Genomic DNA, 23433 nt, shown 5'->3' with positions numbered 1-23433 from the left:
AAGTTCTGTTCTTCCCTCCAACAGGATTTCCATGTGTCTCTTTTACCTTGTTCATCTTCATTGCTTATTTCCCTTCTCATGTTTGCTTTCTCCTCCCTCTTCCACTGGCTCCAAACCAATGACTTTTCTATCTTTCCTCAGTTCTGATGAAGGGCCATCGAACTGAAACATATGAACTCTGTTTCCCTCCGCAGATACTGCCTGACCTGCTGAGCATTTCCAGCAATTACCTCTTTTATTTCGGATCATCAGCACCTGCAGTATTTTATTTTTGTGCTAGTGTAGACATTTTTCATGCCTGGACATGACTAAAGAGCGCTAGTCAGAATAATTGACACATGGGAACATTCAGCTGAGCTTCCTTATCCTTATCTCACCCAACATCTCTGCATAACTAGTGACCAGCAGAGGTCCTTGCAGATCCATTTGGTGGGGAAAGCCCTGGGCAATTATTCCAGCCCCTAAACCAAGGGACACCGACACTAATTTCAATGTCTCAATTGTTACTTCTATTTGAAATTAAGCAACATGGAACAAACAAGAAGTTAAACCTGGAAACTCCTTGGGGGGGGGATTCATTTTTGGAATAAGGCTACCAGAGGAAGTACAGAGGAAGAGTTCACAGTGAAGATCAGCTCATCTAAAACACTCTAGATCAAAGGTATCTAAGGAAATGGCAGGCATATTAGGCGTCAGCGCAAGATGTTTCACAAATTTGACTTCGATGGTTACTGAATTCCAAGAGTGATTTAGTGAAATAAAATAAACCATATGCCCCTCTAATTCCTGCCTCATTTTGCCTGCTTCAGCCAGTGATGGTTTGAACTATTGCATAAGGTGATGGTCCTATCAAGTTTAATATCAAACAGATCATGTCGTGTGGGCCTTCATCGCTGACACAGTCATGTAGCAGTTGGTATGGAATGTAGACATGGAACTGCATCACTCTTTGGATTCCTAGAATGAGCCTGGAAACTGTGTTTAGAACTTAGCAGTGGCAGAAAGTGGCTATCTCTTTCCAATGTTGAAAAAGTTTTTATCTGGCAGTGGAGCAGGCCAAGCTCGTCCTGACCCACCAGATAGAAACTTACAGCGCAAGAGGAGGCTAGCCATCCTTTTGTGGCTGTGAAAGCCCTTTGAAAGGGCAGTCTTGTTACTGACCAGAGGTGAGCCATGGATTCAAAATTATTGATAAAAATTCTAGAGGGGAGATAAGGAGAAATATTTTCTATCCGAGATTTGCCGAGATTTGGGACACTTGAACTGGAAAGGTGGAAGCTGATTCCATAAATAATTTCTAAAGGGAGTTGGACAAATACCTGAGGATGATGAACTTATAAGGTTACAGACAAAAAATGCTGGAGTGGGACTATATGACTGTGTGCAGTTTTGGTCTCCACATTTAAGAAAGGATATGGAGGTAGTACAGCGAAGGTTCACTGAATTAGCCTGTGAGATGTGGGACTTGCCTTATCATGAAAGGCTGAATAAATTGGGCTTATATTCTCCGGAGTTTAGAAGAATGAGAGGTGATCTCATTGAAACATACAAGATTCTGAAGGGGTCGATTGGAAGGACCCTGAGAGATTGTTTCCACTGGTTGGGGAATCTAAAACACAGGGGGCGCAGTCTCAGGATAAGGGGTTGATTATTTAAGAAAGAGATAAGGAGAAATTATGTCACTCAAAGGGTTGTGGATGCTCCATTGTTGAATGCATTTAATGCTGGGAATAGACAGATTTTTGATCTCTCATGGAATCAAGGGATATGGGGAGCAGGCAGCAAAATGGAGCTGTAACCCAAGATTAGTCATTCTCTTATTGAATGGTGGCGCAGGCGCGAGGGTCCACGAGGTCTACTCCTGTCCCTATTTCTTGTGTCCTTGTGCATTGACTGCTCTTTTAGAGGGCCAGTACAAGACAGGCTAAATGGGCTCCTTCGGTGCTGTAAATTTCTATGATTCGATGAATATAAAATTAATGCATATCAACAAAAACAAATATCACTTTTACTTTTACCTTCCTCTTTTATTGCCCAATATTTCTCTAGATGTAGCTTCATGTCTGTCAGCCCCACCAAGTGCTTGTATTTTTTTAAAATTCATGCTTCTATAAAACATACTTATTAAAACACTAACTATCGATAAATTTATTATAAGTCTGTTCATCCTCTTGCTTTGGTTTTATGACTTAATTAAGTTCACTAAAACTTCAATGATTTATTATTGAGCGCCTCTCTTCAAAATCAGTATTTGTGAAATTTCATAATGTCACTTTTTTAAATGAATGGGTTTTTTTTTCATTAATTTTCAAGATCACGCTGGCATTTATTGCCTATCCACAGTTGTCTTGAAAAGTTGGTTGTGGGCTTTTTTATTCCTCCATTTCCTATAATTCATGAAAAACCCTGCTGCCTATATTCTAACATGCATTTCATCCTGTTCATACATGTGGCTCCTGGTCAGGAAATGCTTCAATTTTAAAATTCTTGTCCCTGATTTCAAATCCTTGGCAATGCCCTTCCCTGGGTCCGAAACATCATCCAGCCCCACAAGCCTGCGATACCCCTGCCTCCTCCAATTCTGTCTCTTGTGAATCACCCATTTCTATTGTTCCACCAGCATTGAAGGCTATGTTTTCAATTGCCTAAGCTCTAGAATTCTCTCTCTGAACCTCTCTCTGGCTTGCCACATTTCTCTCCTCCTTTAAGACGTTCCTTAAAATCTACTGCTTTGACCAAGCTTTTGTTCATCTCTCCAAACATTTCTTAATATGGTTTGGTGTCAAATTTTATTTGAAAACCACCCCTGTGAAGTGCCTTGGGGCATTTTACTATATTAAAAACCCTACATAAATGCATATTGCTGTAACAGTTTGATACAACCGAGCAACTTGCTAAGTCACTTCAAGGAGCTGTTAAGGGTCAACTATATTATGGGCAGAAAGTCAGCAGGACAGGGCAGAATAGTAATACCTGGCAGAGTAAGGGATTGTCTGTCTCATGGTCGTGGAGGAGGTGTCTCTTGTTTTGGACTGGGGGGAGGGGGGGGTCCACAGCAGAAGAGGCCTAAGTTTTCTGGTATCTCTTGGCTCCACGAGGATAGCAAAAATTACAAAATTGTTTGAGCCTCATCTTGGTCCAAATCCCTTCCCACTCTATTCGCCTGATGGGAAAGCCACCCTGCTTCTTCCTCTTGTTGTAATATGTCTTTAAGGGATTGCAGTATGACATCACTAGAAGGAAGTGTGTCATGTGATATGGTTTTAATTTCAATTTTGCTTTTAAGCAGAGCACATGGAGACAGCTCTGATGATGTGTCTTCAAGCTTTCTGTCCATAGCCAGGGTTTTATGGCCCCGCTGCGGCTTGTCTCCCCACAGCAGTTGCGATGAGCTATTTAAATCTCCATTTGGTTTGGTGGGACCGTAATATCCCACCGTAATATTACGGGAAGGGCCGTAAAATCCCGGCTCATCTATAAATGCTCCCATGTGCCTAGTCTTAATAAATGAACCCACAACGTGTTTACCCAATCCCTTATGAGTGATTGGTGCCTTTATATCATTATAAAAACACAACACCTCTCAGGCGTCCCATTAAAATTGCAGCCTGGGATCTCATGATGTTATTGGGGCATGGCATGCATGTGTAAGGAAGAGCAGAATCAGTTTTGGACAGTCTTGTTGCCTGCTCGGTAAGGTAAGTCAAAGTTGGATCTGATCAGCTGCCAGCAGCGCCAGCATGAGAAAATAATGCGAGAAATTTTAAGTCCCCTCTTAACTTGTTTCCCCCAGATGCATCAGATTAAAATCTCCTCCTTGTACTTATAAACCACCTTATCGCATCTCTCAGAAACCCCAATGAATTTTACGTGCAATAAGTTCCATGACATAAAGTATCTGTTGTTATGAATTGGCCATTCTGCATCCCACACCATCCCACAAACAGCAATGAAATGAATGAACCAGTTCATCCACTTTTGGTGCTGGCTGGTTGAGGAGGGAATGTTGGCATGTTCCTTGTTCTGGTTTTTCAAATAGTACCATATGGAACATTATCAAGTCCATGTGACCAGGTGAATGGAGCATCAGTTTGACATCCGATCCAAAGGATAACAATCCCATCCATGTAGTGTTCATCTCAATTCACAACTTCTCCAATAATAAACAAGACATCTCCAGCTGGTTTGGTCTGACAAGTAACATATGACATTTGCACCACATAAGTGCCAACTAATGACCATCTTGAACAAGAGGAAGGCTGATCAGCCATCTCCCTTTAAGCTTCAATAACATTGAATTTTCCATCATCAATATCTTAGTGGTCACTCTTGGCCAGAAACTTCATTGGTCCAAGCAGCTCAATGTCATGGCCACAAGAGCAACATAGAGACTGAATACTCTATGGCACATAATCTGATTCTTCAAAGATCCTCTACCAACTACAAGGCATGCTTCGATTGTGATGGCTGAATCATCACTTAACTGGATGAGTGTAACTCCAGTGGCACTCAAGAAGCTCAGCACCATCCAGGACAAAAGCAGTCACTTGATTGTCACCTTGAACATCCCTCCTCCACTAGCATTGCATTGTAGTGGCAGTTAAAAAAACTAAAGCATACCCTGCAGTAATTCAACCCAAATCCATTTCTGTTAATGATATCCAGCCTATGGGTCCTGACAAGATTCTGGCAATAATACCGAAGACTTGTGCTGCAAAACTTGCTGCACACCTAGCTAAGCTGTTTCAGTACAGCGACAACACTGGCATCTACCTGGCAATGTGGAAAATTGCCCAGGTACATCCTGTAACTAAAAGCAGCATAAATCCAACCCAGCCAATTACTGCCCCATCCGTCTGCTCTCAATCATCAATTAAGTGATGGAAGGGGTCATCAACAGTGCTATCAAGCGGCACTTCCTTAGCAATAACCTGCTCACGTGCGTCCAGCTTGGGTTGCGGGCAGACTCACTCAGCTCCTGACCTCATTGCAGCCTTGATTCAAACATGGGAAAAAAAGCTGAACTGCAGATGTGAGGTGAGAGTGACTGCCCTTGATATTAAGGTAGCATTTGACAGAGTGTGGTATCAAGGAGCCCTAGCAAAACTGGAGTCAATGGGAATCAGGGGGAAAGGTCTCCACTGGTTGGAGTCATACCTAGCACAAAGGAAGATGGTTGTGGTTGTTGAAGGTCAATCATCTCAGCTCCAGGACATCACTGCAGGAGTTCCTCAGGGTAGTGTCTGAGGCCCAACCATCATCAGCTGCTTCATCAATGACCTTCCTTCCATTGTAAGGTCAGAAGTGGGGATGTTTGCTGATGATTGCACAATGTTCAGCAACATTTGCGACTCCTCAGGTACTGAAGCAGTCCATGTCCAAATGCAGCAAGACCTGGACAATATCCAGGCTTGGGCTGACAAGTGGCAAGGAACATTCACACCACACAAATGTCAGACAATGACCATTTCCAACAAGGGAGAATACAGCCATCGCCTCTTGACATTCAATGGCATTACCATCACTGAATCCCCTACTATCAACATCCTGGGTGCAACCATTGACCAGAAACTGAACTGAACTAGCCATATAAATACTGTGGCTACAAGAGCAGGTCAGAGGCTAGGAATCGTGCGACAAGTAACTCACTTCCTGACTCCCCAAAGCCTGTCTACCATCTACAAGGCACAAATCAGGAGTGTGATGGAATACTCTCCACTTGCCTGGATGAGTGCAGCTCCCACAACACTCAAGAAGCTGGACACCGTCCAGGACAAAGCAGCCCAATTGATTGGCATCACATCCACAAACATTCACTCCCTTCACCACCAACGCACAAGCCTCCTTCACCAGCACCTTTCAAACCCATGACCAGTACCATGTAACAGGACAAGAGCAGCAGACACATGGGAACACCACCACCTGAAAGTTCCCCTTCAAGTCACTCACCATCCTGACTTGGAAATATATCGCCGTTCCTTCACTGTTGCTGGGTCAACTCTGAAACTCCCTCCCTAACAGCAATGTGGGTGTACCTACAACACATGGACTGCAGTGGTTCAAGAAGGCAGCTCACCACCATTGTCTCAAGGGCAATCAGGGATGGGCAATAAATGCTGGCCTAGCCAGCGACACCCACTTCTCATAATGAATTTTTAAAAAATTAGCATCACTGAGAAACACAAAACCAGAAAAAGTATCGGAACTGCATTACTTCCAAGTTCCCCTCTAAGTCAGTCCCTCAGCCCACTTACTACACCACTTCCCATCAGCTCCCCACTACCTCAAAGCTGGCTCAGAGTTAAAATTCAGAAGCCATTAATTTTTGGGCTTCTTTCTCAGTCCCTAGGAATTTTTTGATGGAAGTTGATAAGGAGTTGTTGTAATGGACCTTACTTGAAGGCACAGTCTGGTGTGCAGACTGACCATTGTGATCAGTTATAGCTCAGTTCCAATCCATGGCCTGTGTGGAGTTAGCTGATCTCAACTTTTGAGTGTAAACATTGACATCTGGATCCCTGGTCCACAGCGGAGAGGGAGGTGAAATGCTTTGATCCGGAATGCCATTTCGGAACACCTATTCAGGAAGGTATGCGATCATTGAATGAGAACAATGACGGGGGCTGGTGAGGATGTCTACAGTTGATGAAGCTGCCAATAGCCAGTGTCAGGACAAGCACAGGGAGGTCCACTTAGGGGGGAAGGTGCCCAAAGGCTCAGAGCCATCAGGAGTGAAATCTCTTTGGATGCTGTTCAAATCTCCGACAATGAAATAGTTAATCCACAATTCTTAAGCGATGCAGTTTTTGATATTAACTTTGCTCCTGAATGATTAATGTTTGATATAAATAAATCCATAACTCCATCTGCCATTTCAGTAAAGCTTTTTAATTAAATCACAACATTTGATGACAGTCTTTTATTCTCATGAGGTGCTGAGCGATATCAGAGATCCCGATTGTTATTTTCCAAGCAGTTAAGCATGAGATATTACTACTGCAGAATGATGCAGCTCTAATTAGGCCAATTGATTTAATGTAAAAGCACACAGCACATAGTATCGTCAGGACCTCTGTCAGTGATCCTGCAACCGGAATCTTAACAGCTCACTTGATTTACCTGATCAGAAAACATGACTGCGAAGAGGTTTGAGTGTATATGTGGCTATGGAGACCCAGGGAGCCGTGATTTTGCACAGGCTGTTAGATTAATAAGCAAACATACAGCTGTTTGCAGCTCTGTCAGTCAACAACAATGTTGCCAGAGCTCTGAATATATATTTAAAAGAAACTCATTGGTCCATTTCAAGAAAAAAACAGGTTCTGATTTGGGGATGGGTCTCTTGGTGAAGTTGGAACACAACTGTTTACATTTATATAGCACCTCCAACAAAGCAAAATGTCCCAAAGTGCTTCACAGAAATGACTATCAAGCAAAATTTGACAACAAACAATATGGGATACTAGGACAGGTGGCCAAAAAGCTTGGTCAAAGCGGTAGGTTTTAAGGAGTGTCTTAAAGGAGAAGAGAAAGAGACCGAGATGTCTCGGGAGCGGAATTTCACAGACAACGGCCTCAGCTGCTGAAGGCATGATCGTGAATGGTTAAACTTTGGGATGCACAGGAAGCTGGCTTAGAGGAGGACAGAGGTTTCAGAGGGTCGCAGGGCTGGAGATGGTTACAGAGATAGGGAGGAGTGAGGCCATGGAGGGACTTGATAACGAGAAATTTAAAATTAAGACGTTCTGGTCTGGGAACCAGAGTAGGTCAGAGAACACATGGGTGATGAGTGAGTGGCACTTGGTGTGAGGTAGGCTATGATAAGTAAAGTTTTAAATAAGCTCAAGGTGATTTTAGTGTCTCCAGGCAGGGAATCAATCAGGTTAAAGGACCCAGCTTTATGCTAATTTTCAACACTTTATCGCCAAGTTTGAATGATGTAAAGGCCACAGCTGTGTAACAAGGAAAAGTGATTTGTTCATAGAATGATTCAACACAGAATGAGGTCACTTGGTCCATTGTGCCTGTGCCAGCTCTATGACAGAGCTTTTCAATTAATCTCACTCCCCTGCTTTTTTCCCATAGCCTGCAAATTTTCCTCTTCAAATATTTAATCATTTCACTCTTGAAACGCTGTATTGAATCTGCCTTCATGACTGTAGTGTTCACTGGTTTAATTGTTCTATGCTTGATTGGGTAGACTGGTTCACTGATCCTTGTACACTGACTTACGCCTAAGGGTGGAGCTGAAGAGTTAATTATTGACCCCGGACTGAGAATGTTCTGGAAAGGATCTGGGATCTAGCAAAGACCATATATGTTTGAAATCCTGTAAGTTCTGAGATGTTTTAGAGTATTGCAAATAAAGATTTAGAACTAGGGTCATTGCTGCATTATTCTGAGATAATTCAGTCACATAAGATATACACCAACCTGATGCAAACATAACAATACCCCTTTCAGGCAGGACATTCCTGATTATAATAACTGCATTTAAAAACTTCCTCCACATCTCCTCTCTGGTTCTTTTACCAATTATCCTAAATCTGTGTCCACTAGTTCCCTGTCTCCTATCAGCGGAAACAGTGTTTCACCATCTGCTCTGACAAATAACTTTGAATGCTTCTATTTAATCTCCTCTTAACCTTGCCTACTCTAAGGAGAACAATCCGATATCTACGTAAGTAAGATCCGGCATTCCTAGTGCCATCCTAATCAATCATCCCTGCACCTTCTTCAAGCCCTTGACGTCCTTCTTAAAGTGTGATGCCCAGAATCGAACTTAATACTCCAGCTGATGTCCAACCAATGATTTAAAAAGGGCTAGAATTGTTTCCTTAGGACATGAGCAAAGCAGGTTTTGTCTCGGTTAGGCAGTGTGCCACCTGTTTCACTGCAGCAGACACTGTGAATTAACACATTTTTTCAGACTTGTTTCGTCAACTTCCATATTAGTAACAATGATTTTTACAGTGTAAATGTAAAAGTGTTCATTGCAACAGATTGGCAATCCCAGCATAGCTCTGAACCTTATGCTGTGACTGTGCTATTAATAATTAGCTCAGCCATAACTGCTCAGAATCCAGCTCTGGCCTCCGTAATCCAGGAAAAAAAAGGACAAACTTGCATTTGTACAGCACCTTTCATGACTTCAGGGTATCCAAAAGTACTTTAAAGCCAATTAATTTTTGAGGTGTAGTCACTGTTGTAATGTAAGAAGCACAGCAGCTAATTTGTGCACAGCAAGCTCCCACAAATGACAATATGATAAAGAGCAGCCTGACAATCCGGCTGTGGACTGAGGGAGTGCTGCACCTCTGGAGGTTCCATGTTTTCGATGAGACCTTAAATTCAGGTCAGTTCCGCCCTCTCAGCTGGGTGTTAAAGATCCCACTGCATTATTTCAAAGATGAGCAAAGGGAGTACTATCTAATGGTCTGGCCAATATTTATCCCTCAACCAGCATCACTTGAATAAAGATTATCTTGTCATTATCAAGTTGATATTTGTGGGGTCTTGTCCTTAGATTCCCCACATTAGAACAGTTATTACACTTCAAAAGCACTTTGGGAAATCCTGAGGTTGTGAAAGGTGCTATAGAATGTAAGTCAGGATTGTTTCAAAGCACTTTACAGGCAATGGTAGTCACTGGTATACTTTGTAATTCCTTACTTCTGGAGCTTAGAGGTTTATGATTTTTTTGCTTGAGATTTATGAGAAATTACACAGGACACATTGGTTCTGTCTACAAGATTTATTGTATCTTCAAGACTCAAGATTCAAAACCACCACCGTCCACACAATCTAAAATTGAAACACCACAATGCAAACTGTGAACCAATGATGTAATAAGCGTTAATCATACATAAAGCTATCAGAGGAGGATTAGTCCTTGTTGATTGCCGGTCTGAGGTGACTGGTCAAGTCATCCCCAACTGCAGCAATGAGATCCTTTTAACCATTGTTTTTATTCCCTTATCCCAACAGCAGACAGGATGTCATGCTGAAAACACTTCATAAGAAGCCCATTAGAAATTTTTGCTAATATAAATTACCCTATGGATCATCGAGTTCTTTGCTTGAACCATAGAGGGAGGGGGAATTTTTTTGGAGAATACAAGAGTGGGAAACATGCTTTGCGGGGTGACTGAATTAGGAGGGGACTGAAATTTGGATTTCCCGACGGCAGCTTGAGATGCAGAGATTAAATCAGCACCTTTGTGGAATGTCGGGCCTTGCGCCATTGTGTGGAGGGTTTCCACTTGTAATACATTTGCATGCCAGGAATTCTCAGTAGCGAAAGGCTTTTTTTGAATTACATCCTACCTTCTAGATGAAGTCAGTGACGCACAAGAACCTCGTGGCACCCGGTTCATGTTAGTTTAAAGGTAATGTGCAACAACCGGCTTTCTGCAGTTTTATCTGAGGTCAGTGATTCTCCTTGTTGAACTCTGTGGCATAAGCGGGTGGGGGTGGCGCAGTGGTGCAGGAGGAGACTGGCAGCTTGCATGGAAGCTCAGAACTGATAGAGTGAGTTGGTGATAAGGGGTGGGGAGCGTGGAGTGGAGTCAGGGGCACGGACGAGTGGAAGATGGAACGGCTGGTATCCTGGGTGTGATGGGGTGATTGATGGGAACAGTCAGTCAAGGTAAGAAAATGAGGGCCCCGAAGGGCAATGTCTGGCCTGTCCGTGTGTGGGTCCATCTCATGGTTTTGGCTGAGGAGTCCTCACAGGGCTTTGAGTTCACCTCTAACATTTCAATTAAACCCGCTGAGAGTGACCTCGGACAATAACCTTTACAATACATAGAAGGGAAGGTCAGCTGATACTACACATTCAGCCATTTCGCACAGAATGGTCAACTTAGCACTGGACACGAATGTGAACATTCAATAAAAAATGAACGCAGATATACATCATTGTTTCTTCCACAATGAAGAAACGTCCCTAACTCTCCAACCCATTAGGCATGCCAGTATATTTAGCTCCCTGACTAAGCTTGTCTCAACAAACAACAATGATGTATACATGATTAAAGTTAAATCAATGCAACGTGACATACGTACAAATGAAATTTAAATTTGAAAAACTCCAGTGCCACTTTTGTCTTCTCAATAAGTCTTATGTTAATGGCCATGGAATTGGGCCTGAAAGTTGTGGCTGTGATGCAGGGCCTCCCTGTTTGACCAGGAGGCTCCTTTATTGTCCACCTGTACCTGCCGATTGTCAGCTGATGGCGGGTTTCACCACTGAAACACTTCCCCTGCCCTGTGTTTGCACATGCCTCCCGTGCACACTGCCAATGCTTTAAATTTTAACTGGAGTCATGGGAGAACCAACATAAAGGAAGAGCATGGAAGTGGTGTCCACTTCCTTTTCTGACATCAGGAATGGCATGCCACAGTTAAAATTCCGTCCGTGGAGTTAAAGTACATCATGACATTGTCCGTCCTCCATAAGCTTTCAAACATGCCTTGTGTCTTTGATCAACCAGGGTCCTTACATTATCACTTTCTTATCTCATCCTCGGCTTTTTTCTCCCACAATCTCTCAAAACATCTCATCTTCAATTTAAAAACTAACTTTCAGAGTTTCCTTGCTCATATTCGCCTGTTACCAGTCACTTACGCTTAGAGCTATTCATAATGCTAATCCAATCCCAAATGTTCTCTGATCTTATCAGACTGTTGAAACCATACTAAGGTTCGACACACTAATTAACTTTGTATTCCAGCAAGCATAATGACTTGACACAGCTTCGCGGTATGGTTGTCTGTTGAGTTTAGCTCTCTTTGATGTCAGTGGGCCTCAGAAGTGTTGGTTCCTGTCACAGTCTAGTGGTCCTTGTTTATCTGGGAAAAAGCAGTCTTCAGCTTTTAGCAAGTTACTTCAGTTTGAAAAGTCTCTTTTGGCCTTGCAAAGCAATTTTTTAAGTTTTTGATTAAATTACGACAAACCTGTATTCTGACTTCTGTCAGATAGAGCTCCTAAAGCAACTTGGGGCAGCTGTTAAGGATGCTATATAAATGCAAGTGATTGTTATAATTGACTTTGAAAGACTAGCAGACAAACTGCAAGAGACCACAGTGACCAGTCAGCACAGCTGTTAATGACCCACCAACCATCGACATGGAGAAATCTTTCCCATTTGCAGAAACTCATTAAGTTTCGAGTTTGCAGTGAATTTGCATTCAAAACAAACACTGGTATCCCATTCTATGTGTTCTCCGAGGTTTGCATCATCTGAGGCAGTCAGAGGAGAATAATTTCCCAGAGTAATTTTCCCCTCTGGAATTTTTTTCTCAGTTTTTGTTTCTGCTTCCCGGGAGCTGACAGCAATATGATATGGGGGTGGTGGGGTGGGAGAGATGGAGGGGGTGGTGGGTAACGGATGTATCCCCTTGCTGAAAAGTGGAAAAATCTCTGTCAGGAGGACTTTGCGAGAAAACCCTTGAGTCCCACCAGCCCACCCACCCCCCCACCACCACCCTCCTCGCTACTGCCGCTTGTCACAGCCACACAAAAGTAAGTGTGAGATGGAATTCAGGAGACAAGACACCACTCCGCAAATAAAATGTAGAATGAATTGACTACGAGACAGCCCAACCCCCTGCTTTATAAAACTCAAAAATAGTATGTAAATGATGGAGAATTTAATGAACTGACAACATATGGACTTTACAGCACTCTGCATTTTGTATTAGACCTTTCATTTTTTTCCTGTAAATCAAGGGGACCTGCATCTTGCAACGTATTATAGCTATTTGTCTACCAGAATGTTCATAACTGTGCAGTTGGTTGATTATTTTATGCTTTATTTTTAAGTGAATGATGGTCCACAACTGTGTCATGAATTATAATTCTAAGTTGCTAGTCAGGAATCCAACTCACTCTGCAGCGTGAGGCAGGCCTGATTGACCAGCTGCCTGCCACTTTTATACCTTTGTACGTCATCAGTTCTCCACAAGGGAAAAGGTTGGCAAACCATTGACCTGGGAGAACCATATGGACATAGGTCCATTGGAAAAGTGAGTTTTGCTCAAGAACAGCTCCTAATTATTAGTCTGTAACTGAAACCACAGAAACCCAGTCATGCGTGTGTAACGTCAAAGGCTGTAAACATACTAAAAGGAATTTAATTATGTGAGTTGTGTGCTATAATTTTGATTTGTAAGTGTTGTTCTCTCAAGAAGACATGTCAAGTCTCAGAACAATTGAAACCAAAATGGTAATTCCTAAATCAGTGGAATTAATGGTTTGAAACAATTGCCCATTTAGAACATATTTCATCTTCTCTTGGAGATTACAGTAAGTGATGACAACTAAAAGCAACATGTAATGCACATAATAGCAATTTTCTCTCCCCACCCACCCCCCCTCCACTTTCTCCTCAGTGCTATTCTTTCTTTACCTTTCCCCCTCCCCCTCCACCCCCAACCCTCCAAACCCTCACATTACCACTTCTCTTCTGAAGGCGCTATTGCTTTTTCTGGGCTATAGTTCTTCAAGCACTTGTCACTTTCCAATATCTCATTCATGTCTCCCCTCTTCATGCTGAATGAGCCTATTCAGCCACGTCATCCCATGCTTCCTCAACATACCACCAGGGTGATGATAGGGACGGGAAGCCCTAGCTGATTTTTTTCCCCTCTTCCACTCTGTGTGTCAAAGAGGCACTGAGGCCAATTACAGTACACTTCACCAGCACCATGACTGGAACTGGTAAAGCTTGCTGTTCCAGCTGGCTCAGTACCTGAATGAACAGCCTTCTTACCAACAGAACCATCTTCCTTCATGGAGGAGGTTAAGAGATCCAGGGGATGCATTTGCTTGAAGCTAGAAATCAAGGAAGGAGGAAATCTCTGCTGATTGTCTAGCATTGTTCAACACTTTTCAGTTGAAGTAAGAACCTGTAATACAAAGTAACTCTGGCACCTCAAAAATGACGTGGAGTCAATTGACTTGAATGAAAAGGAAATTGAGCATGGCATAGAAGGGCCAATTTATCCAATATTACCCATCTCACATCATTATGGAGTATTAAAGTTACCTTTGAGCATAATCCAATATTAGTATGTGACTTATTAAAGCACACCTGTGAAGCTCTTTGCAATTTTAATAGAAAGATTGACTTGTTTAACTGATTAACTAAAATACCTGGAAAAACTCAGCAGGTCTGGCAGCATCTGTGGAAGGGAGCACAGTTAACATTTCGAGTCCGCATGACTCTTCAACAGAACTGAGTTTTTCCAGGTATTTTTATTTTTGTTTTTGTTTTTGATTTCCAGCATCTGCAGTTTTTTGCTTTTATCTTAACTGATTAACTGTTGTGTTTAAAAAAAACGGTTAATCTGTTAACATTAATAACATATGACATGATTGCAAAGCCCACAAATTTAAGATGAATGCTGTCCTGGCCAGTGAAAGCATATCCTATTCATAGCTGCAAATATGGACTGTATTTGTATTTCTGGACCTGTCTTTTAAATGGACTCTGACCAGACTGCTGAAGATGGCTGTTGATGTAGGTGACTTTTGCAATTTCTGCCTCAAACCTCTGGAAAGTTCCTGATTGAATGGTAGGGAAACTATTGGAGAAAGTTCTGAAGGAGAGAATCTATCTCCACTTGGAGAGGCAAGGTTTGATCAGGGATAGTCAGCGTGGCTTTGTCAGAGGGAGGTCATGCCTAAGAAATTTCATTGAAATTTTTGAGGAGGTGATCAGGTGTGTAGATGAGGGAAGTGTAGTTGATGTAGTTTGAATGGATTTCAACAAAGCCTTTGACAAGGTCCCACGTGGGAGACTTATAAAGAAGGCAAAGGCACATGGGATACAGGGTAATTTGAAAATTGGATTCAAAATTGGCTTAGTTGTAGGAGACAGAGGGTGATGACAGAAGGATGCTTTAGTGACTGGAAGCCAGTGTCCAATGGAGTACCACAAGGATCTGTGCTGGGTCCCCTATTATTCATCATTTATATAAACGACATAGATGACTATGTGGGGGTTAGGATTAGTAAGTTTGCAGATGATACAAAGATTGGCTGGATGGTTAACAGTGAGGTTGAGTGTCTTGGGCTGCAGAAAGATAGTCACATGGGCAGATAAGTGGCAGATTGAATTTAACCCTGAAAAGTGTTAGGTGATACATTTTGGAAGGAGTAGTTTGACAAGGAAGAATTCAATGAATGGCATGGCACTAGGAAGTTCTGAGGAACCTTGGCGTGTGTGTCCATAGATCTCTGAAGGTGGAGGGGCATGTTAGTGGGATGTTGAAAAAGGCATATGGGACACTTGCCTTTATCTTTCGAGGCATGGATTACAAAAGTAGGGAGGTCATGTTGGAGTTGTATAGAACCTTGGTGAGGCCACAGCTGGAGTACTGTGTGCAGTTCTGGTCGCCGCATTATAGGAAGGATGTGATTGCACTGGAGGGGGTGCAGAGGAGATTCACCAGGATGTTGTCTGGGATGAAACATTTGAGTTATGAAGAGATAAAAGCAAAATACTACGGATGCTGGAAATCTGAAACAAAAACAAAAATAGCTGAAAAAACACAGCAGGTCTGACAGCATCTGTTGAGAGGAATACAGTTAACGCTTTGAGTCCATATGATAACTCGCTGTTCTGATGAAGAGTCATACGGACTTGAAACGTTAACTGTTTTCCTTTCTGCAGATGCTGTCAGACCTGCAGAGTTATGAAGAGAGGTTGGATCGACTTGGGTTGATTTTGTTGGAGCAGAGAAGACTGAGGGGCGACCTGATCGAGGTGTGCAAGATGATGAGGGGCATGGACTGGGCGTATAGGGAGCAGCTGTTCCCCTTAGTTGAAGGGTCAGTCACGATGGGGCATAAGTTCAAGGTGAGGGGCAGGATGTTTAGGGGGGATGTGAAGAAATACTTTTTTACCCAGAGGGTGGTGATGGTCTGGAATGCGCTGCCTGGGAGGGTGGTGGAGGCGGGTTGCCTCACGTCCTTTAAAAAGTACCTGGATGAGCATTTGGCACCTCATAACATTCAAGGCTATGGGCCAAGTGCTGGTAAATGGGATTAGGTAGGTAGGTCAGGTGTTTCTTACGTGTCGGTGCAGACTCGATGGGCCGAACGGCCTCTTCTGCACTGTGATTCTGTCTAGGGCTGGGGTCCTCTCCTCCTGGAATGGACATTGTAAGACAAAGACTATCTGTGGAATTTGCACTTGCTGTTGTTTAGAGATTTACCTGAAACACGAGTCTAGGCTCCATGCTCCAAGTTGGTACCATAGCAATGAGAGCTGGGCAGAAATCAATTCATCCTGAGTAAGTGTCACAAACTCATCTTTCATCTCTATTAAATAGCAATAGCTTTCAGCTAAGCCATTCCAGGTGGAAAATAGCAGTGTTAATCATGCTTTTTTAAAAATTCATTCACATGTTGTGGGCTTCACTGGCTGGGCCAGCATTTATTGCCCATCCCCCATCCCTAGTTGCCATTGAAAGTGATGGTGAGCTGCCTTCTTGAATTGCTGGAGTCCATGTGGTGTAGGTGCACCCACAGTGCTGTTAGGAAGGGAGTTACAGGATTTTGACCCAGCAGCAGTGAAGGAACGGTGATATATTTCCAAGTCAGGATGGTGAGTGACTTGGAGAGGAACTTCCATGTGGTGGTGTTCATATCTATCTGCTGCCCTTGTCCTTCAAGATGGTAGTGGTTGCAGGTTTGGAAGGTGCTGTTGATGGAGGATGGGGATATTTGAGGAACCTCCCTCTCCAGTGAGTTGTTTAATTGTCCACCACCATTCACGACTAGATGTGGCAGGTCTGCAGAGCTTAGATCTGATCCGTTGGTTGTGGGATCACTTAGCCCTGTCTATCATTTGCTGCTTATTCTGTTTGGCACACAAGTAATCCTGTGTTATAGTTTCACCAGTTTGAACCAGGTCATTTTTAGGTATGCCTGGTGTTGCTCCTGGCATGCTCTCCTGCACTCTTCATTGAACCAGGGTTGATCCCCTGGATTAATGGTAATGGTAGAGTGGGGGATATGCCGGCCATGAGGTTACAGATTATTTTTGAGTACAATTCTGCTCCTACTGATGGCCCACAATGTCTCATGGATGCGCAGTCTTGAGTTGCTAGATCTGTTTGAAATGTCCCATTTAGCACAGTGGTAATGCCAAACAACAGGATGGAGGGAATCCTCAATGTGACAGCGGGACTTCATCCCCGCCACAACTATGCGGTGGTCACTCCTATCGATGCTATCATGGACAGATGCATCTGCGGCAGGCAGATTGATGAGGATGGGGTCAAGTATGTTTTTCCCTCTTGTTGGTTCCCTCACCACCTGCTGCAGACTCAGCCTAGCAGCTATGTCATTTAGAACTCGGCCAGCTCAGTCAGTAGTTGTGCTGCTGAGCCACTCTTGGTGATGGATATTGAAGTCCCTACCCAGAGTATATCCTGTGCCCTTTCCACCCTCAGTGCTCCCTCCAAGTGGATTTCAACATGAAGGAGCACTGATTCATCAGCTGAGGGAGGGCAGTACGTGGTAATCAGCAGGAGGTTTCCTTGCCCATGTTTGACCTGATGCCATGAGACTTCATGGGGTCCAGAGTCAATGTTGAGGACTCCCAGGGCAATTCCCTCCCAACTGTATACCACTGTGCCCCCACTTCTGCTGGGCCTGTCCTCCCCATGGGGCAGGACATACCCAGAGGTGGTGATGGTGGTGTCTCTGACATTATGTGCAAAGTGTGATTCCATGAGGATGACTATGTCAGGCTGTTGCTTGATTGGTCTGTGAGGCAGCTCTTCCAACTTTGACACAAGCCCCCAGATGTTAGTAGGAAGGCCCTTGCAGGGTCAACAGGGCTGAGTTTGCCATTGTCATTTCCGGTGCCTTGTTCGATGCTGGGTGGTCCATGCAGTTTTATTCCTTTTTTGTGACTTTGTCGTGGTTTGTAAGAACTAAGTGGCTTGCTAGGCCATTTCAGAGGGCAGTTAAGAGTCAGCCACATTGCTGTGGGTCTGGAGTCACATGTAAGCCAGACTAGGTAAGGACAGCAGATTTCCTTCCCTAAAGGGCATTAGTGAACCAGATGGGTTTTTACAACAATCGACAATGGTTTCATGGTCATCATCAGACTTTTAATTCCAGACTTTTATTGAAAATTCCACCATCTGCTGTAGCAGGATTCAAACCCGGGTCCCAGAGAATTACCCTGGGTCTCTGGATGACTAGTCCAGCGACAATACCACTACACCATCACCTTCCCATTGTGACTTGATTAAAACCAGCTGGAAATAATGAGTTTTAGCTGAAGATACAGGGAAATCTGTGGAGTCTGCAGAAAACACTGAAAGAGACAACAGCTGCAGCAAAAGACTGTGCCATATTTGTCGTTAAGGAGCTGGAGGCATCTTAAGAGTCTCCCAGCCTGATTCCAAAACTCCAAGTCCGTCTGTAAAGAAATTTTCCCTCCTGGTGTGAAAACCACAAGTAACTAGCTCTGTGACCTGTTGAACATTCATCTCTTTGAGGGAATCCTGCAACAATCTGGATATCTGACTTTAGCTATTTGAACTCATCTGAACTACAATTTAAGACTGGAAAAAAAAACTCCTTTCTTTATTGGGGCCACAGCAACAGTTCTCCTACTATGAACACAACACTTGAACTAGGAATTATTCTTTTGGCTTAAAATTTGTAAAATTATAATATTTTTCTTTAACTGTACCTTTCTTGTGTGTGGGGCATGATTGACATAACACTTAGACTGTTGGGTTGCATGTGTGAATAAATAACCCTCTGTAGTTAAACCCACAAAAGTTTGCTGCTGTTACTTCTAAATTGTCCACACACTCCGGGGCTAAGAATCATCCATATCTTCCTCTTAAGAAACCAGTATGATTATGAACAGGAAGGAAAGGGATTTCAATTTTATCTCTCTTCCCTTGTCCATAACAGATGCTGGCATTATTTTGTGTTTAAACTCTTTGGTCACTAAAAGCAGTTGGTTGGAGGAACTCTTCAAGCCTTTAATTTTCTAAGAGCCTCTAATGGGATTCACTTACTATTTAATGCTGTTTCTACACCACAAATTTTAATCTCCTTATATGGCCAATAAATTGACAAGGAAGAAAGATGAGCAATAAGATTGAAATGAATGATAAATGATTTGGTACATTGAAGGCTCATGGTTGTCCTGCAATGTGTTCTGTAATATTTATGGATTTTATTGCTAGAACAATATAGGAACTTAATGCTAGACTTCTGCCACTTTGACACTAATTACACCAGTCTTGCTGTAATGACCCTAAGGAACTGGATACTTCACAGGTAATAACAAGGCATAGATTAAAGGCTATCAGCGCAAAGCTGGCTCAGGAGAAAGTGCCTCTTCTTCAAATTTGATGTTTCCTTTCCCTTCCCTCCTATTCCAAAACTGCTGACAGGCACTTCTCTGAAGTAGGAAGTTAGTACAGAAATTTAATTTCTACAGCATTTGCTAACAACCTTCCAAATGGCTTTACAGTCAAGGAAGTGTCATCACTATTGTTATGCAGGCAACTTGGCAGGTAATTTATGTACAACAAACAGCAAGGTTATAACGATTTTTTTTGGTGAAGTCAAGTGGAGAACAATTTTTAGTCCAGGACAAGAGGCAGAATGTCACTGCCTTGCTTAGAAATGGTGCCATGTGGGCTTTTATCTCCACCTGAGAGGGCAGAGAGACCATCAATTTAATGTTTCATCTGAAACAGTGCAGCACTCCCTCAGTGCTACGCAGGAGTGTCAGCCCAAGTTATCAGTTTATGTTTTCTTGGCAAATACAATTTTGTGGATTTCTGCCTTGAATTGTGGAATCTTTCTTTATTATTTGTTTACAATTTGTGGGCATCGCTGGTGAGGCCAGCATTTATTGCCCAGCCCTGATTGCCCTTAAGAAGGCAGTGGTGAGCTGCCTTCTTAAACTGCTGCAGTCCCTGTGGTGTAGGTAAACCCACAGTGCTGTTAGGGAGGGTGTGCCAGGGGTTTGACCCAGCGAAAGTGAAGGAACGGCGTTATATTTCCAAGTCAGGATGGTGAGCGGCTTGGAGAGGAACTTCCAGGTGGTGGTGTTCCCATGTGTCTGCTGTCCTTGTTTGTGGATGGGGTGCCAATCAAGCAGGATGCTTTGTCCTGGATGGTGTCAAGCTTCTTGAGCGTTGTGGGAACTATGCTTATCCAGACAAGTGGACTGTATTCCATCACACTCCTGACTTGTGCTTTGTAGATGGTGGACAGGCTTTGGAGAGTCAGTAGGCGAGTTACTCATCACAGGATTCCTAGCTTCTGACCTGCTCTTGTAACCTTGGAATTTATATGACTAATCCAGCTCAGTCTCTGGTCAATGGTAACCCCCAGGTGTTGATCAGTGATGGTAATGCCATTGAATACGAGGGGCGATGGTTAGATTCTATCTTGTTGAAGGTGGTCCTTGCCTGGTACATGTGTGGTGTGAATGTTACTTGCCACTTGTCAGCCCAAGCCTGGATATTGTCCAGGTCTTGTTACATTTGGACATGGACTGCTTCAGTATCTGAGGAATCGCAAATAGTGCTAAATATTGTGCTATCGTCGGCGAACATCCCCACTTCTGACCTTATGATGGAAGGAAGGTCATTGATGATGCAGCTGATGGTGGTTGGGCCTCAGAAAGTACCTGAGGAACTCCTGCGGTGATGTCCTGGAATTGAGATGATTGACCTTCAACAACCACAACCATCTTCTTCTGTGCTAGATATGATTCCAACCAGAGAAGAATTTTCCCCCTGATTCCTGTTGACTCCAATTTTGCTGGGGCTCCTTGATGCCACACTCAGTCAAATAATACATTGATGTCAAGGGCTGTCACTCTTACCTCACCTCTGGAGTTCAGGTCTTTTGTCCATATTTGAGCCAAGGCTGTAATGAGGTCAGGAGTTGAGTGACCCTGGCAGAACCCAAATGGAGTTTTAGTGAACAGGTTATTGTGAAGCAAGTGCCGCAGATAGTACAGTTGATGACCCCTTCGATCACTTTATTGATAATCAAGAGTAGGCTGATGGGGCAGTAATTGGCCGGGTTGGGTTTGTCCTGCTTTTATGTGCGGGGCATACCTGGTCAATTTTCCACTTTGCCGGGTATGTGGTAATCAGTAGGAGGTTTCCCTTGTCCACCTTTGGCCTGATGCCATGAGACTTCATAGGGTCCAGAGTCAATGTTGAGGCCTTCCAGAGCAACTCCCTCCTGCCTGTATACCACTGTTTCACCATCTCTGCTGGGCCTGTCCTGCGGGTGGGCAGGACATACCCAGGGACGTTGATGGCGGTGTCTGGGACTTTATCTGTGAGGTATGATTCCATGAGGATGACTATGTCAGGTTGTTGCTTGACCAGCCCATGAGACAGCTCTCCCAATTTTGGCACTAGCCCCCAGATGTTAGCAAGGGGGACTTTGCAGGGTTGACAAGGCTGAGTTTTCCATTGTCGTTTCTGGTGCCTAGGTGCTGGGTAGTCTTTCCAGTTTTGTTTCTTTTAGGCTTTGTAGTCACGGTTTGATACAACTGAGTGGCTTGCTAGACCGTTTCAGAGGGCAGTTAAGAGTCGACTCTTACTGTGGATGTGCAGTTACATGTAAGCCAGACCAGGTAATGATGGCTGATTTCCTTCCCTACAGGGGCATTAGTTAATCGGGTGTTTTTTTTAAACAGCCATCACCAATGGTTTCATAGTCATCATTAGATTTTTACTTCCATATTTTTTTACTTGAGTACAAATTCCACCATCTGTTGTGGTGGGTAGATTCAAATCTGGGCCACCAGATCATTACCCTGGGTCTCCGGATTACTAGTCCAGTGACAATGCCACTACGCCACTGCCTCCCTGACCTATGCATGTTTTGCAGAAGAGACGTAGCATTGAGCTGAGAGGTCCCGAGAGACAATAGGTTTTCTCTGGCTGACCTCATGATAGCCTTGCTCACTCATCAACACTGTGCTTGCTGACCAACATTGGTTCCCAGTCTGGCATGCTTAGATTTTAACGCTTTCATTCCTTTTTTCAAATCCTTCCGTAACCTGTTCCCCTTCCTACCTCTGTAATCTCCTCCAGTCCTCCGCCCTTTGAAATCCCTGTGCCCCTCCCATCCTGACCCCTCCCTGAATTCCATCACTTCAGCCTTCAGCTGCCTCTGAGCGCCTCCCTCCTGCCAACTCGCTGGTGACCCTCTCCCCAACCTGCCCACACCCACCTGTCTCCGGGGACCAGCAGCAGCCACTACTCCTGGTGGCTGCACAGCTTTTAGGAAAGGAGATCTACCATCCTTACCCAGCCTGGCCTACATGTGACTCCAGACCCACAGCAATGTGGTTGACTCTTAACTGCCCTCTGAAATGGCCCAGCAAGCCACTCGTTTCAAGGTCAATTAGGGAGGGGCAACAAATGCTGACCTTGCCAGTGACGCCCACGTCCCATGAAAAATATAAAGAAAAAACCCTCAATATTATTGCCTAACAAAACCCTTGTGACAGGAACCTTGTACATTGCCAAAGCTGTACCCCTCTGAAGCCAACAAATAGGATCCTGAATTAGGTAAACATGTGTCTCGTCCCCAGGTATAGTTTTGATCCACAAGAGGGGGATTGACTGAGGCTGTAAGATGCTGAAGAATCTCACTGATATTAGTTGTTCTGAAGCTTGTTCTTGCAGAAGCTATATCGGATGTTTTCTTGGAGATGCTCCAGCCATCGAAAGTGAACAGGTTGAATGTCATTCTCAGGAGGAATATGTACAGCAGGTACATACAACAGTTGTGGAATGTTGTGATACTCCGGGGAAACAAACATACACCTCCTCTCATTGATTTTTCTCAGGCTTTCATCTAAGCTTGAAGTAGCCTGGAGCTATGGGAGAATCTATTTTTAATTTATTCATTCATAGGATATAAGTGTTGTGGGCAAGGCCAGTGTTTATTACCTATTTCCCCTTGCGAAGGTGGTGGTGAGGCATCTTCTTGAAGTGCTGTAGTCCGTGTGCTGAAGGGACTCTCACCATGCTGTTCGAGAGGGATTTTGACCCAATGGCAATGAAAGAATGGCCAATATGTCTCCAAGTCAATATGATGTGTGACTTAGGGGGAAATTTGCAGTTGGTGGTGTTCCTATGCACCCTGCTTTTGTTCTTCTGGTGGGTGGAGCTTGTGGATTTTGAAAGTGCTGTCAAGGAAGCTTAGTTGAATCTTGTAGGTGGTGCACATTACAGCCAGGGTGTGCTCATGGTAGAAGGAGTGAATGGGCTGCTGGTCAAGTAGACTGCATTTCCCGGAATGATGCTGAGCTTTATTGGCTCGTGCCATGTGAGCGGTGGCAAAACTTTGGAGAATCAGGAGATGAGTCACTTGCCACAGAATAAAAAGGCTCTGACCTG

The sequence above is a fragment of the Carcharodon carcharias genome, chromosome 7, assembly GCF_017639515.1.
Source record: "Carcharodon carcharias isolate sCarCar2 chromosome 7, sCarCar2.pri, whole genome shotgun sequence".
Classification (NCBI taxonomy): domain Eukaryota; kingdom Metazoa; phylum Chordata; class Chondrichthyes; order Lamniformes; family Lamnidae; genus Carcharodon; species Carcharodon carcharias.
The sequence above is the reverse complement of the archived record's forward strand: the minus strand, read 5'-3'. Positions refer to the sequence as shown.